Below are 14,192 nucleotides of genomic sequence, written 5' to 3'. Positions count from 1 at the left end.
AGAAAGCACATAAGTCAAAAGGAATGGTCTAAAAGGGAAAAGAATAGCAGATACGCACAGTACTTGTAGTTCATGTTCGAAGGACTATAGGGCTGTTTTTGAAAAATATCCCGAAAAATATGTAATCCAAATGGAACCGATTCTTCACTATTTAAAATGTCAAATCTGTGATTGTATTTTAACTGTTATCCATTGGTATCCTAAAGTGTCATTTTCCCATCAAATGCCATCTCTTTAAAGATGTTTTCCCATAAACAAATTTATTTAGCGGATAAAATACATAAAAATTCATTTTTCAATAAAACACTAGCTCTTTATGACTTTCTTCCATTATAAGAACAAAGTACCTATTTTTTCATAAACAAATTTATTTATCGGCTGAAATAAAAATAAATTCATTTTTTTAATAAAACACTAATTCTTTATGGCTTTCCTCTATTATAAAAATAGAGTACCCATTTTACCCCCTCTAGAAAAATTTTAGCCCCAGTGTAGAAAAAAAATCTTGGCTTTGTCACTGACTGAAATGTTTGTAACTGAGATTTATCCATGGTGAATGTATGATACATAATTTTTTCACTGTATTCAATTTATATGATGACAAATTAAATGGGTCAATTGGATTAGTGGCATCAGTTTTGTGAATGATTATGAGAGTAAACTATATTATGACAATAAAATACATTGAATTGTGAAAATTATAATTTAAACATGCTCATAAATTTTGGATATATGACTTTCGTTGTTGCAAATTTCTTAAATTAACAATTAATTATTACTATGAGTAATGTGGTAAGTGTGAGATGTGAATGTCAGTAATAACTGTTAGTTATTACTATCAGTAAAGTCACCAGTAAATGTGAGACATTAATTGGAATTTGCAGATATCATTTTACATGGGTGGTTATTATTTGTTAATTAAAATTTAGGAGTTTTAATTTTATGGGTTAGTGGGGAAAACGTAAGGGAAATGTGGGAAAAACATGAGCATGAGTATAGGATTTGTACGAACAGTTATAGGATTAGTTGTGACATAAACATTTCTTAATTTTAGAAATGTAAAATTATAATAAAATAGTATTCAGACTTTTGACAATTTGGAAAGCTCCTTATCCAAAATTCCCTCTGCAATACATATTGATAGATATAGATGTCTTTTTTTTAGTGGTTCAATCTCATATTCGTGAACTATCTGCACAAAAACATAAAATTCTAGACTATACTAATTTTGTTATACCAACTCTATTATTCTTATTATTGTATTAATTGTTATGCTATTTCTCTCATTTTGTTAGGTCTACATTAATACAAGTTTAATTCTTATTATGTCTCGTGTTCCAGAAAATACAAATTATCCTATTTAGGTGGATACATCCAACAGATAATCAAATTGATGCTAAAAATTTAGAATGAATAAATTGCTTTTGCATAACGGTTGTAAAGGTTTCTTGAGACTTTATGAATTAGGTGTCTTGTGTTTGCAAAAAGAATTTCTAGCATATTTTTGTAATGGAAATGGACTTAAAACTTGCTATAGGTTATTTTCCTGTATTTCAATTTTATCGTAAAGGGTAATTTGCTGTTCAACCTAATTTTATTCTGATTTTATCCAACTAATAAATTAACTTACGAAAATAGATAATTTATGGGGGAAAGCCATAAGTAGCTGGTGCTTTATTGAAAAATGGATTTATTTTTATTTTATCCAATAAATAAATTTGTTTATGAAAAATGGGTACTCTGTTCTTATAATGGAAGAAAGTCATAAAGAGTTAGTGTTTTATTGAAAAATGGTATTTTATTTTGTCCGACAAATAAATTTTTTAATGGAAAAATGGGTACTCTGTTGTTATAATGGAGAAAAGTCATAAAGAGCTAGTGTTTTATTGAAAAACGGGTTTATTTTTATTTTATCCGATAAATAAATTCTTTTATGAAAAAATGGGTACTCTGTTCTTATAATGGAGGATAATCATAAAGAGTTAGTGTTTTATGAGAAAATGGATTTATTTTTATTTTATCCGATAAATAAATTGGTTTATGGAAATACGGGTACTGTATTCTTATAATGGAGAAAAGCCATAAAGAACTAGTGTTTTATTGAAAAACGGGTTTATTTTTATTTTATCCGATAAATAAATCATTTTATGAAAAAATAGGAACTCTATTCTTATAATAGAGGAAAGTCATAAAGAGCTAGTGTTTTATTCGAAAATGGATTTATTTTTATTTTATCCGATAAATAAATTGCTTTATGAAAATATGGGTACTCTGTTCTTATAATGCGGGAAAGCCATAAAGAGGTAGTATTTTATTAGAAAACAGATTTATTTTTATTTTATCCGATAAATACATTTTTCTATGCAAAAATGGGTACTCTATTCTTATAATGCAGGAAAGCCATAAAGAGCTAGTATTTTATTGAAAAACGGGTTTATTTTTATTTTATCCTATAAATAAATTTTTTAATGGAAAAATGGGTACGCTGTTCTTATAGTGGAGGGAAGCTATAAAGAGCTAGTGTTTTATTGCAAAATCGGTTTATTTTTATTTTATCCAATAAATAAATTTTTACAGGAAAATGGGTGTTAAAGAGGTGGTATTTGATGGAAACATGATACTTTAGGATACCAAAGGACAACAGTTAAAATACAATCACAGATTTGACATTTTAAATAGTGAAGAATCGGTTCCATTTGGATTACATATTTTTTGGGGTATTTTTCAAAAACAGCACTGTAGTACATATCTGCTATTCCTTTCCCTTTTAGACCAATTCTTTTGACTTATGTGCTTTCTGATAAAAAATTTTCATTTTTTTAAAATGCAAGAAACAATTTAATTCTGTATAAATCGAAAAATTTACTATGTCAACTATTGGCACTTTGCTCATTCTTTGGAGGTCTGATAAGAAAGCCGTGAAGAGTTGGTATTTTTATTATGAGAATTTTTTCCATAAATGGCCTGCTTTTTATGACTTTCCTTTATTATATGTCAAAGTACCAGGTTTTAACCAACATTTTACATCTATTTGTTTAGTACTTTAAATAATGATATTTAGTTGTATCCTTCCCTTTCAAACCAACTATTTTGACTTGTGGATTTTTGTGCTCTGCGCAAAAAAAATTTCGCTTACTTTTTTTTAAACTGCAACACAAAAAATTTAATTATGTATAAATTTCAAAAATATTAATTTATTCACATACGATCAAGTATTTATACAAGTATATAAACAGTACTTACCAAGTAAGGTACTCAGTTTTAATCATTAATAAAACATTTTAGTGTTATTTCAAATAACAATAAAATATGGGCTTGGCATAAGTTTTTTAAGCATAATAGAATATTTTTGCCACAAATTAGCATGTTTTTGTCATTAATCAAATTTACTATGTTATAAGTAAAAATGATTATTTATGTATAAAAACATACTATTACTTCAAATAAACTTACTCCCTCAAAACTATATTCAGGATAAAAATTGTAATTTATCTCTTTAAAAAGTATGTTTCATAATACTTTCAATTCACCTTTTGGGCTGCAAAAGTTACTAGTTTATTACGTTAACTTTCTATTTTAGATGACAAACTTACTTCCTTATTTTTTCGCATAATCCCATTCAAGTGGATAAGTCCAACAGGTAATCAAATGGTTGCTAAAATTATTATAACCTATTATATCATGTCTAAAACTGTTTTTTTACCGTAATGATAGTTACTACTCCATTTTTCCACATGCTTAAGCTCAACACTTGGTACTAAATTTATATATGTATATAAATTTAATGAAGGCTTGAATCCTTTCGTTTACCCCCACTTTTCCTTCTTCCAAATTATTATCCCCCACGCGTGTGCGATAATTATTTATTATTTCTTAAAATTTCAGTACCTTTTTTACACACATTTTTTGTCCAAGGCATTTGCAGCATTTTTCCATTGGTAATGGGTATATTTGCAAATACATAAATGCTTCTGGTTTTAACCTGCAATAACACTTCCGCCCAACTTGTACGGAAGTCAGTGTGCTTCTTGATTGTATCCGCAGACGATTCTATCTAATTTCCTCTCCACGCGCTATGCAATAATTTAACATCTCCGTTTGGACTGTATGCACCCCAATACATGTTGCTCTCTACCGGCCTTCCTATCATAGGCAGGTTCCTACCATAAAGGTATCCTCCCCTTCTCTCTCTCTCTCTTTAAAATTTTAACCTTCCCTTGACTTAACTTTGACAAAGCAAAAGTGTTTTCTCGTTATAGTTCGGTGCATTGGCCTACTGGGAGTGAGAGTGGATTCCCTGAACTGAACTTTGATAGAGTTTAGGACAGGCAAGAATCCTCTTTTGGTGTTTTTTCTGGGGTTCATCTCCTTGAATGTAATGGTTTTTAGGGGTAATTGTGTTCTGATTTGAGAAATTGCGGATGATGAGAATAAGGGAATGTAGCAAGGAAACAAGCAACAGAAAGAATGAGAGATGGAAATCCCTATTTAAAGGTTATTACTTTTTTATCCTTTTATTACTTAATTGTGGTTAATTCCTAACAAAGGATTTTATGTTGTCGACATTAATTGTGGTTAACTCCTTTTATCATGCTCTCAGGTCAAGAAAAAGGGTTAAGCACAAGAAAACCTCTATGAACTATTGCATCAGTTGCACTTTGCATGCCAAATTAACTCCATTCAAGTAATTGATTAAGTAACCGATTTATACTTCATTAAAAGTTCAAATGACAAAAATAGCCTTTTAGTGAGAAAAAGTTTTCACTTTAGATAGACTAATTTTTGTTTCATTATAAAATTCTAATTGAAAACACATACATAAAGGGGACAAAAGTGTTATCTCATAATGTAATTGGAATTAGATTTTTGGTTTGTTATTCATGGAATGATGGGTGTAGGTTTAAAATATACAAAATTCTTAGGATACGATATAATGAAAGAGAGGAATTTTTTAAAAATTGGACAAATTTTTATGAGCAATTGTAAGAATATTTGACAATTAAACACATGTTTTAGAAAATTTCATAGTTTTTTTTTTTTTTTGCAAGTTCATGAGTGGAGTTTTTTTTTTGTTCCTTTGCTTTTATTCATAGTAAACGTTTTGATAGAAATGCACACCATCTTGAATTTGTGGCTTTTCCATTACAAATAACTTTTTTGACCAGAATAATTTTACTATTTTGATTCAAAATGTTAACCCAGTACGTTTCAAAATTCTAGTAGGTGTGATATTTAAAACTTTAAGAGCGCAAAGTGAAATAGTCAGAAACATTAAAAGTTTCTAAATAATTCTGTCCTTGAAAGTTTAAATTTCTACGGAAGAAGGAATTATGCGTGCCTCCTAGCAAAATGGCTTCCCCCGGGAATGAGTTTTATGGTTTTCCTTTCTCTACTAACTCTTTTGTTGAATTAATTTAAAAGTCTTAATTGTATTACCTGTGATAGGATGTTACTCATAAAGGTCAATATGTGACTAATGTTAAATAGATAATACACAAAACATGTATTAGGCAGTGAAGCCATTGTTACGAGTCATTGATTGATTCCGTACGCCTTTGTTTTTTTTTTTTTTTTTTTTTCCCAATAGAATAATATACCTACTAGAAGCTTTTATTCTATCTCTTACTAGAAAAATGGCCATAAAGATGGGGAATAATTTCAGAAATCTCCCTTGAGGTTTCCGACAAAATGGACAGTTTTCTTGTGGTTTTGACAATTACACTTACCTCCCATAATGGTGCAAAATTACTTCAATAACCCTCACAAAACACTTTAACCCATTTATAAGAAAACAAAAAGAAGATTCCTGATTAGCATTAAACCCGCAAACCAGTTTATTCCTTTCTACTCTATGGTATTCACCAATTTGCTAGTATTTATTTCCTCTTCCTCCTTAGACCAATTTCGAGCCTAACTAATTTACCAACAAATTTTCCTCTTCTTCATTGCCAAATTATCTTCCCCTTTCTCTCTTCTCATGAAAAAAATGTATAGAGATTGGTAAATAATCAATTTTTACATGCGAAAAAGTCAGAACTCATGTCAAGCAGTTAAACCATATTAATTTGATATGAACAATGTCAATTACACAAATAAATTGTTTTGCCAAAAACCCAAATGTGAAATTACTTTTCAATTTGCTTCTAATGTCATGATAATCTTTCTTTTCCTCTTTTTTTATTTTCTTTCTTGAGTACAAGCAACATATAACATAATTGCCAACATTTCTAGGATATGGTATTAGGTGTGGGATATATGGGTAAATCATAATAGGTTTTTAATGAGTTAGATTGGGTTTAAAATAACAAGTATGTTTTTTATTTTGATTATTTTGAATATCAGAATAGATTATTGATGGCAAGGCCAAAAAGGGAGAATGATATAGAGGCAACTTGGTTATGAAAGAATGTTGCTGAATAATTCTTCCTCCTTACCTTGGGGATGAAGAGAATTGATCTTCCAAGTATTGGTGAGCTAGTGATGGACGTTGGCTAGCTAAAGAAAGAGATGAAAGAAACTTTTTTAAAATTTGAAAGAGAGCATTATAGGATAGTCAAATGAAAAATTGGACAATACTATTGGATCTACTTTGTTACATAAACCATCAAAAGAATGGAGGTGGTTGTAATTTCTCAAATCTTAGGAGAGCTGTCTACTATTGTCAGAAGGTTTAAGGGAGGTTTCTGAAATTATCCCTAAAGACGGAGCATCAGAGGGTATTTATAGATTAGGTTGGATATCCTTACTTGTAAATATCAAATTCTTAGGGTTTATACATTAACTAAAATCTTACTATAGAGAATAATATCTATGACTTAATTGATTGATTAATTTGATTGAATGAAATATTAATTAATAGAAGATACTAATCCTTTTTTTTTTAACAAAAGATACTAACCAATCATCAATTGGTGAAAAATATTAATCAATCATTGATAAAATGTCGATTAATTAATCAGGATTCAATCAAATTCGGATCAATCACATGGGATAGAAGTACATACTCTTCAAAAGATATTATAAAGGTCAAATTCTTTCAAAAGCACAACAAATCACAAAGATTTGATCAATTGCTTCTCATTTATCTTTGATAATCTTTCTGAAAATCAGGCTCGGTGAGTACTTACCAATTGAAAAGTATTATGAATGTCATACTCTATGTGCCAGCAAAATGTCGCATTCTATATGCCAATCAAAAACCAATCACACGATTTTATCCATTTTTTGTCATTCCCAAATTTGGTAAAAGCTTAATCCATACTTAATTAGGATAACAACTTTAAAGGGTGTGTAGCTCTTCTGTTCCTTTCTAAGTTATGGTTAGCACCTATGTCATTACCGGCATTCAGGCAAACTATTAATCTATGCTCTCACAACATAACTTATAACCTGAAATACTAACTCGTGAAAATTATGTTTTTTTCATCGCTTTATTATTGGTTTAGAATTCTTATTTTCATCAACAAAATTTTGAGTTGTTAAAACTTTAAAAAGTGGACAAATGAAAAGAAAAATGCTAGGGATTTATTACGTTTCTGCCAAAAAGAGTATTTAGAATAAAATTGTGCCAATTTGAACCTATATAAGCCAATAAAATCAGCACTTTCCTTCACTGTTTTTATTAGTCATTTAACTCAGCTTAAGAGGGGTTATAAGTCTTAGCCACTTCCTGTCTCACATGTTCAATTTTACAATTACTACACAAGGAAAAGGAAATTCTTCTAAGACCAGTTTTAACGAGGTTATACCAAATTAATTGAAATCCCAAGAATATTGGAGATTGAAAGAATAGGGATTTTATCTTACAGCACATACCAAAAAATCACAAAAAGATTCTGTCACTGCCTATATAAATAAAAAAAATTTGCATGGTTGACCCGTATGCTTTAATTTTTTTTTCTTTTTGCAGTAGAAAATTCACTGTTGTGGGAGTTCTTAGTTTGTTCACCATGGGTGGATTTTTCTCTAAGGTATGTAATTTACCTTTGTCAATGACACAACTATAAAGTTCTTTTTCTTAATTAAATTTTATTTTCTAATGGCAGAAAGTTGAATTAGGTTCAAGTTTATTCATTGTGTTTTTTTTTTCCCTCAAAAGCCATCATCTTGTTCATGCATATTTGTGAATCTCCACAAGTTTATACTTAATTATCGATTTTTTTCCCACGAAGGCATAATGCTCAAGTTTATACCTTTAGGAATTTGATTTTAATTTCAACCTCTTTGGTGTATCATCCTATTAAGCTTTCAGATTGAAATTTGAAAGCAATTCTATTTCTTTCTAAGTGAAAGCAGAACCGCGCAAGGCTCTGTTGATTTTGTCTGTGGAGTTCTTAATGACTTGATTATATTTACCACCATTTCTGTAGGCTTTTCTGAAGATGTTTATACAATCATAAACGAAAAGCCCTTATGAAAGGACTCAGCCAAGGAATCTTCCAACCTTTAAGAGAAATTGACAATTATGGAAGTAATGCTATGCATTGCCTTATAGACTTTGCATGATTCACTGTGTATATCTCCCTTCTGCGTCCAAGAATTAATTATCCGAAGGTATCAACTAAGCATACAAATAGTTCTATTATTGCCAAATTCCATAATTAAAAGAGTAAAGGTAGAAATTACAGGTAGATTTTGTTATTCCTTTATCATTTGACTCGAAGAGTATTTGGAAATTATTTTTATATTTTACTGTACCATTTTTTGTGCTGTGATATGCATCAAAGAAAAAAATCTGAAATTTGTGCATATAACACAAGATATTTATTTTCAAATAATGAAGAATCGAAGCACATATTTATTTATTTTTAATTATATTTCTCTTATTCTTCGTTAAATGCCAAACTTTTTTAAATTGTTTCAATCAAAACATGTTTTACTGCGCCGGCATGGGAAACATGTAACGCCCCTCTAACGCCCCAAGCACCGAGTCCAAGTCCAGCAGCCCCTTCACCAGCAGCAGCCGTAATTCGCGCTCCAGCACCACCAGCTCTGGCTGAATCAACTTATTCTTAAGCACCCATATGCCCCTACGAGTAGCGTTGTGCAAAATCGAAAAATTCCGATTTATCGACCAAATTCGAATTGAATTCGGAATTTTGAATTCGATAATTCGAAATGGAAATCGGGATATCCGATTTCGAATTAGTCGAATTCGGGTCGAATTCGGTAATGAGATTTTTCGAATCGGAAATTTCGATTTTGAATTCACAATTCGAAATCGAAAGCGAAATTGAATTCGGAATTTCTATTTCGATTTCAAAACTGTTTTTCGTATATATATATATATAATATAATATTTATATTATAATAATAATTTTTATATTCATGAATTCGGTGAAATCAGAATTCCTATTTCGATTTCAATTTCATTTTCACACACATATATATATAATATTTTTTTATATATAGTAATATAATATTTATATAATAATAATAATTTTTATATTCATGAATTCTGTGAAATCGGAATTTACCGAATTCCAAATTGAATTCGAAATTGGTGAATTCAAAATCGAAATCGATTGAAAATTCTGATACCAAAATTTAAAAAAATTCCGATTTCAAAATTCCGAATTACCGATTTCGATTTCGATTCACACCCCTACCTATGAGCCCCAGCCACTGGCAGATTTAGTATTATTAGCCCACCCCAAAAGTATTATTATTACGAATGTAATTTTAATAAACTGGTACTTTTGCCCCCATTAAATTTTTGGAAAGGTAATAATTATATCTCTAGTTTTGTTATTTGATAATAATAGAGTATTAAATAAAGCAAAACTCACTTAATTAATCATTGGATTTTTCTAATTGGTGCTAACTGGGTATTCGTTTAACACATCTAAAATTCACCTAACCTACCATGTATGTACACATATTAATAATTATTATCCTTTCTTGCTTTTATATACTTTTCCTATTTAATCTTACATATCTTCCATTATACTTATTTACTTTTTTCAATTAATCTTATATTTTTAAAAATATGACACCTGAAATATATTTTAATGAAGTTGGATATCTAACATATAGATCCTTAGTCATTTAGTTCATTTGAAACTTGGTGTACTTTATTATCGATTCACTAAATAACTTGCATGGGGTGTTTTTTAAGGAAAAAAAAGGTATTACTTCGACACATCATGTGATGGTTAACTTGACTGTTTGCATCCTTAAATATATATATTAATCATCAAAAGTAGGTCAAATGCTATTATTATTTGTTATTCCTATTCTTACAGTCTTTGCCTTTTTTTTTTCTCTTAAGCACAAGGCTCCATTTTTTTTATTTGGTGAAATTTTGCAGTTGTTGTAGTGACTAGTGATGAACGAATGGGTTATCAAATGTTTCTTCGGCAATAATTATTTTGTTATTTAAGTTAAGAAAAATATACTTTTTGCAGTTGACAACGATGAAATTATAAAGCATTATAAAAATATGAACATCACAAGTAATTGCAGAAGGTACTGCCCCCACTACAAAACATTTCTAGCTAATGACGTTTTTTTTCCCTATTTGGCACCATTAGGACACCAAATAAAAATTAATATCCAATTCCCTAAATTGTAATATTTTCTCAAAAAAAATTATACTTTTGCCTAAAAAATAACTTCTGGCTGAGGGAGCCAAATAAACAAGCCCATTGTTAATTAGCTACCATTATTTTGTTTTCCTCTTTAGTTATCAGGCGCTAGTTTAATTTTGCTTTTTTTTTTTTGTCGCATGCTAACTTAATATATGGATGGAGTAACACACTTTTTCTTAAGATTTTACCAATTTTGAGATATATCTTCTTTCATTTTTTGAGGTGCCCTAACAACATCTTATGTTTGAGGGATCTATGTGTAGATTTATGGTAAAAGGTTGCTAATCTTGTCTTGTCTTCCGACATTCGTACTGAATTATTGTAAACCAACTTCGAAAGACCTTTGCAGAAAACATAGAAAAACAATCTGAGTTCTAAGTTTTTTTTTTGTTGACAAGAGAATTCGCAGCCGCTACTCGAGAGTTATCTAACCGAATTTCAAGTTAGATGGAACTGTATTTTGCATAATTCAATCCCACTTGTTTCTTTTTTTCCTTTTATGGGGAAATCAGAAACTTCTATTCCGCAATAGTCAGTAAATCAGCCATCATGATAAAGATAAGCTGGAAAAGCTTGGAGCATCAAACAATTTGATTGTTGGCAAACTCAGCATGTCTAGCAAAGATAGTGCGCCGCCTTGTCATAATTACAATTTAACATCGTAACTTATAGCCTGCAAGTTGCTCTAACAAAAAAGGCTACAATATTATTTGAACAATATTTTCAATTAATCTTCTATCCAAGCACACTATATTGCAGCGGCGGAGTTAGGACTTTATATAAGAGGTGCAATAATATTAGTTTAGACTTACAATGTGTTGATTTATAGATTTTGGACCAACTAAAATCTAGTTAAGCTAAATGTTTAGATTGATCACTAAATGCTTCAATAGTGAATCAATTTATTCAAAATCGTCTACAGCTTGAGATTTATCATTTTACAAGTCATCTAATTGTATAATAATTAAAGATATGCCTAAGAATACACGATGCAAAATTTTATTAGACATACACTTCACAAAGGTTTTATGAAATATAGAACATTTTTAAGTACATTATGTTATCATAATGGGAGGGGGGTGGTGGGAGCGCGTGGGGAGGAGGGAGGAGGGGAGGGGAGGGGTGGGTGGTTGTAAGATTTATAAAATTTTAAAAATATTCCATTAAAATTTTAAATTTTAAAAATATCCCAAAATATATTTTCAAAAACACCTCAAAAATTCCATTAAAAACATCTACCATAAAAGTTTTTCACCTACATTATTACAGTAAAATATTTTAAAAACACATTTAAAAGCAGCTAATCCAAACAGAGCCAAATTCTAGGAAAAGATTCTGCATTTTCATAATTTTCGGGGGTGTTTGGTTGCAATTTTGCAACTTTGTTCCTTCCTATCCTACCCTCAAAACGGTTACTTTTTATGACTAATCACCGCAACCACTCTGTTCTTTCTTTGACGGCTGCAAATGCAAATAAATAGCAGGACTTTGAGAGACTTGCAATGCAAGTTACAGTAGTAGTATGTCACTAATTGATTGCAAATCCAGTGGTCACTTTCATGCGACACCCAACCAAAACCCCCTGCCACAAAGACGCTTTTTTTTTTTTTTTTTTAGAATTAAGAGTAAAAGCCTTTTTAGTATCTCAAAATACAATTTCAGAAGATAAAAGCCAACCCCCTTTGGGTTGGTGGTGAGTCTGGTGACCGCTAAGATTTAAAATCAAAGATTCAATCATTGTTTTTCATTAATTTGTCACTATATGCGGCTGTCACTTTCGATGGTTTCCTCAGATAATAATTCAACTTCTGTCGGCTTTTTCCCCTTCTAGATCAGATTAGATTAAATTATAGAGAAAATATCATTACAGTGTAAATGCCTTTTTACTTTAGACCACAATGAATGGATCCATAGAAAGAAAGGATTTGGAATTGGAAGGATAACGGATTACTCACTCCACGTCGCACGGACCTCAATTATTTTGTAATAATTCAACAGGACGACAGCCTGGACGCCTGAGTGACAATTTATTACAGACAACCAAACCAAACCAAACCAATTACTACACTGTGAGTGAGTGAGTCCGTCTCTGTCTTGTTTTGCTTCCATTTACTGCAATGCCATGGTGTTTTGGAAGGTTGGTCGATGAATTGAATTGATGATCATGCTAACTAGGGGTGGGCAAAATTATTCGTTAATTCAAAAATCCTTCTTATCCGATCCGATCTGATTCAAAAATTAAGATATTTAATATGTATTATTTGAGCAGCTCAAAAGAGGGCCGGGTATCCACTTAAATATGGGACGGGTTAGAATCACATAATTAAAAACTCGCGGGTACCCAATTCACCCCACATGTATAATTTTTTAATTTTTTATACACATACTATAAATAATATTTTTAGAGCTAAATAAGCAATTTCATTGAACAAATTGCATTACAAATATGAGAGACTATAGTTTATTTATAAAATTCATTTATAGAGGTCATGATCTTATGTTTTATAGAAAAGATTTTAACTAATGTGGAACATATATTTAAAAAAAATGTGCTACTTATTTCAAATTTTTATTGATTTTGAATTCTTTTAACTTTTTTACTTTTTCTTGTATTCTCTTCGCATGCTCATTTCTTAGTGGGAGGCTTTTTTTGAGGAAAAAAATCTTTATTAAATCTTAGATAAATGTGTAAAATACATAATTAAATTAGTATAAATTATTTTTTTAAAAAAATTAAATGATAAGTGGGACAAAACAGATACCCATTGATTTGATCCTATTTCAGCAGGTAACCTACCCGCTAATATGCGGGGCGGATAAGAATTAGAAAATGACTAACTAGTAACGTGTGAGTCAAATCAGCCAAATGATGGACGGAATGAGTACCCGACTTGCGCCCACCCCTAATACTAACGTTGGTTCTTTTGTTGACCAAACTTAACATTATTATTGCATGAACCAAAAAAAAAAACATATTATTGCATGCGGTCGGTTCATTTGGAGGACGTTGCTTCAATCACCCACCCGAACCAAATCCTACTATTCATTTCGCCAAACGCTCACATCACATCATACCAATGCCCCTTTTTTTTTTTTTTTTTTTTTTTGAAAATACATTCACCGAAGCACACATTCCACGTCCATTTAATCTAACCCCGAATTCACCCGCTGAATGCATCGAGAGATGGCATGCAAATTCATATGCGTTTTTACTTTCACCAAATGTTAAGTACTACTAACTACCTCTTTTCTGCATTCCTTCCATTACACTAGCACATTACTACTTTTTTTCTTTTTTGTAATTTTATTCTAAATTTTATTTCTGGCAAAAAATGGAGAGATTTAAGAAATGAGGAGACAGGAAAGAAGATGTGTATCCGAAACCTCTACGCTAGCACATAGTTACAACCACTGCTAGTACTACTATAGGACAAAGCGAGAAAATGAAATCCAAAAGAAGAAGAAGAAGAGAGTACATGCACTTTTAACGCATGCATGTCAATGATGATCGAAAAGGACTTTTATTATATTATTATAAATATTGAAAAAGAAAATTTGATGTAACAACATTCTTTTTTTCTAGAAACAATAGAAGCTTTTATT

This window comes from Coffea arabica, chromosome 9c, assembly GCF_036785885.1.
Source record: "Coffea arabica cultivar ET-39 chromosome 9c, Coffea Arabica ET-39 HiFi, whole genome shotgun sequence".
NCBI lineage: Eukaryota > Viridiplantae > Streptophyta > Magnoliopsida > Gentianales > Rubiaceae > Coffea > Coffea arabica.
Note: the sequence above shows the minus strand (reverse complement) of the source record.